This window comes from Haliotis rubra, unplaced genomic scaffold (genome assembly GCF_003918875.1).
Source record: "Haliotis rubra isolate DU_JTF1 unplaced genomic scaffold, ASM391887v1 Scf967, whole genome shotgun sequence".
NCBI classification, from domain to species: Eukaryota; Metazoa; Mollusca; class Gastropoda; order Lepetellida; family Haliotidae; genus Haliotis; species Haliotis rubra.
This window is the reverse complement of record NW_025767709.1, coordinates 305,787-310,571: the sequence shown is the minus strand read 5'-3', so window position 1 is coordinate 310,571 and position 4,785 is coordinate 305,787.

Here is a 4,785-nt window from a genome sequence, read left to right as displayed (position 1 = left end):
GAGAAACCTATGCTGGTGGGTTTCATCCTATATCGAGCTGACAAGCCGTGATATAACTGAAAGAAAAATACTGTTGAAAGTCGTGTTAAGCCAAACTCACTCACTTATTTAGAGCAATGCACGTACCCCGGGCTGTGAATGGGGGGTTATTTCTAATATTAGCTTGCCGAGCTTGTGAAGGTAAGGCCGCAATAAATTTAAATACAGAGTTTGATTATTTTTTAAAAAAAATGGGAGGCGAGAAGAATAATAATTTACATTTTATTTTTTACTTTTAAAGGCACCTGTGTACAATTTCTGTCGAAGGATTCGATTCACATGCATCAAGCATGTTCAGTAGTGCTATGTTTGTGGAGTATTTCATCAAGTAAAGAAATTAGGAATGTAACAGGAATGAATTATTATTATTAACATCATAGGATATTTTATATTTATGTATCGCCCATATCCACGCAACTACTCCTTGCTCAAGGCGCTGGTATATTTTTTCCTCGTTTATTTGGATGTCAATCTCAACGGCACATAGTATGATCAATCTCAACTCCCTTGGGAGTATACAACGCTTGCTGCCTCTAGGCGCACCGAGTTTATTGTGACTTTCTCATCCTAACGAGATACCCATTCACAGCTGGGTGGACTGGAACACATAGTCACAGTACTTTGTCCAATTTGACTGCACGTCGATGTACCCGCAACTAAGTGTTTGCACGTATTCATGTGACCACCGTCTGGTCATATACCAACTGATTCGTAGGTTCTTTTAAGTGCACAGGGTTGTCTACTGTGCACTTCGGGTTGTGACAACACAGAATGAGTCTGCACACAAAGTTGAGTGCAAGATTTTTACACCCGGTCACAGATGGGCTCGATCCCGACACCTCAACCTCGCTGGATCACTAGCCGGCGCTTTAACCAGCTCGCCCACCGCGCGAGTGGTTGTATATTGTGTACATAAATGAATAACAAATCATCATTATCTTATATCAGGATATAGTGGTCTCGCAGGCGACGAATTCTTTATGCATTTAAGTTGCAATTAGTTGTCAGTTCAGCTGCCTCTTTACTTTGTGTTTCAGTGAGTGAGTTTAGATTTACGCCGCACTCAGCAATATTCCAGCTATATGGCGGCGGCCTGTAAATAATCGAGTCTGGACCAGACAATCCAGTGATCTGCGCGATTGGGAACCGATGACATGTGTCAACCAGGTCAGCGAGCCTGATCACCCGATCCCGTTAGTCGCCTCTTACGACAAGCATGGGTTACTGAAGATATATTCTAACCCAGATCTTCACGGGTCTCTTTGTGTTTCATGTACAGTTCTGTGTCACAGTTTGATCAGAATCAAAGGTTAGTTGTTATACATTTTAATTGTTACACATAGTATATTAAACCCTAACATTAATCATTACACAAAATAGGTATAAATATGCCCATGATAAACAAATTAAAAGTCAATACACAGCATACCATTTAACTTGTATGAATGTGCTTATGGTTTGTTTTCTATATGTCCAGTCAATATGCTGGCTGGTAGTTGTTGTTTGGTAACTATATTCTGTATCATGTAAGATTGATATATCTCATCTACCATGTATATTGTATGTACTTGACAAAGATTACATTGGATCAGTGTGCGGTACGTATATAGGGTTATTGCATGCGATGACTGTTCGGCTGCTGGATGTGCAAACCCATTCTCGTGACACCCACAGGATAGGTTATTTGTACAGTATCTATTGTCTATTTCATTATTATACCATGTATTATTATAAGTCTTTATGTCAACACTCATTTTGTATATCACTGTAAACATGTGATCACGTAAGTCACCTGTGTGATATTGCATCGCGTAATACCTGTATATGATTGTTGATAGGCACATTTATGTACTATATTTATTATGATGACATGTTCATCAGATGTGATTTTATGTTGTATATATCGTGTATATTATTGTTATTACAGGGTGTCTTCTTCCACCACGATATGGAAATAAACAGATATCTCACTCATAACCCGTAGTCTCCACTTTATCATGGCTGCCGCAGGAACACAAATATTATTGGTACAAATGCATTTCTATTTCTTGGAACTTGGAGACGAAAGAATAATGTAAGACAGGGTGTTTTGTAGTCAGGCGGGAGCGGAAGAAAATCTATTAATTAATTTGTTATGGCCTAAACTAGCGAGTATGGTGTCCAATAAAACATCAGACATGCTCATTTTAGACGACTGCTAGAAATTTGTCGGTTAGAATTTCGTTTGAATGATTATGCTAGCCGTATATGATATTGCATCATGGGAGAAACTCACTGGTCTGTGATTATTTGTATAACTGACGGTATAGCTGCGAAATGATGCGGCTTTTAAGCACTATTTTATCACTCACTGACGTTAATATTTTTTTCCAGCTTCCGGACACTTTCATGTTTTCACTTTTATTGGACATTCATATTCACAATTTCGTTTCTTAAATAAAATTTTACATGTTGAGCATTCTTAAGGACATAGGAAATTGTAACAACGGGAACGGACTTATATACTCTACCCTACACATCCTGTATGTAAATTACATGATAGCATTTTCAAGCTATGTGATAATTTTGCTAAATGCTAGTTGGGAAGTGAAAAGCATGAAAGAAGCATGACCACAGCACTACTTAGATACGCATGCGCCTTGACCTTATGATATTACGCATGCGCAACGACAGCGTCTGAAACGCGAGATCGCGAGAAAATGCAATGTCGCATTCTCGCGTTCTCGCGTTTTTATGGCCATATCTGGCAAGTCGAGATAGCGAGAATGCGAGATTTGACAGCATGTACAAATGTCGCAATCTCGCGATCTCGACTTTTGCCAAAAGTACTATGTACCAAAAACACGAGAATGCGAGATCGCGAGAACGCGAGATTTTGGCCCAATCTCGCGTTCTCGCGATCTCGCATTCTCGTACTTTGGGCATTTTCAGCTTGTTTCGAAAGGTCGAGATCGCGAGAATGCGAGATCGCGAGAATGTCCCTTACAGTATTCCATAATTAACAGATACTACCACATCACTATTATAGAATCTGCCAATGTACATCTATTTCGCTATGACTTTAAGAAAAGGTATTGTTACAGAAAAGAATTTAAAAATGACTTCTATCTACTCTGTAAACTCTAAATGTACTACAGGCCTGTGGCCTTTTTAAGTACTGAAATAAAGATTGATTGATTGATTGCACCACTGGTTTTCCTACTCGACTGAAGTGAGTTACAAATACACAATTCTTTCAAAATATTTAAACTTAACGGAAATACACATTAAAACTTCAGACTGTCGTTTCAAAAACGTCACACAAAATACTCTTTAACAAATGACATGATTGGTATATGTGGCTTTGAATCTCCTGGGTGTGTTTCGAGACTATTGTGTGCGGCGTTAGGAAACAAACAATTTGTAAGATGTAAGTCGCGGTGATGGACAGGACACACGTAATTATGGCGCAACTCTCTGTCATCGCTGAGTTTTCACTTATCCAATCAAATACCTTTCAACGCTATTTTGCCTTTCAGCCTCAATGGAATCTGTTCCGTGGGATAATCGAGACTGGGTATTCTCTGGCGTTGTTTGTTTCTTATGAGTAGATCTGAAAAGTGTAACTTTACATCCTGCGCTTTTAAAGGAAAAATAGATTTATTAACTTTATTAATGTCGTTGGATGTTGCACCAATGAACTTGATGAATATGGACTTATCCGTCGAACAATGATATGCACTGCCTAAATTCGGCACGCTGGAACTTTGTGCACACATCCACAGCAGCACAACATATCCATTAAACATATCGATTATAAGAGCGATCACTACATACGTGTATTGTCAAGTGGCAACCGCCCTACCCCACGTGCACAAGGTAACCTCCACCCGAGAACCGAATATTGAACTAAACGTAGGGAATGTTTTACACCAGGGGTACAATTTCCCTCTACACCGCTCTTGACGACCGAGCAGAGAAGGTAGGCGTTGTCTGCTCGGAAACTCAGAGACAATATTTCGTACCTCTTGGGACGTATATTGATTTCAGTATAATTTGGTGTCCGAAGCATGACGTATCTGACGAATAGTCATGTAATATACACATGCTTACAACGAGAAATTCCATGTTTATAAATCTTAAAATGTCAGTTATTTCATGTGCTTGTACTTTCGTTATCGAACTGGGCCATACATATGATACAAGCGCCAAGTTCGCTGTACAGGTTGAAACATGACATGTGTGTGTTAATGTACAAATACCGCAGAAATGAGTAGCACTGATGAGCTGCTGCTACATGTCAGGACATTCTGGTAGAAACATACAGACAGAAGATGGTAGTGTTGTGCTGCTACATGTCAGGACATTCTGGCAGAAACATACAGACAGAAGATGGTAGTGTTGTGCTCCTACATGTCAGGACATTCTGGTAGAAACATACAGACAGAACATGGTAGTGTTGTGCTGCTACATGTCAGGACATTCTAGCAGAAACATACAGACAGAAGATGGTAGTGTTGTGCTGCTACATGTCAGGACATTCTAGCAGAAACATACAGACAGAAGATGGTAGTGTTGTGCTGCTACATGTCAGGACATTCTGGCAGAAACATACAGACAGAAGATGGTAGTGTTGTGCTGCTACATGTCAGGACGTTCTGGCAGAAACATACAGACAGAAGATGGTAGTGTTGTGCTGCTGCATGTCAGGACATTCTGGCAGAAACATACAGACAGAAGATGGTAGTGTTGTGCTGCTACATGTCA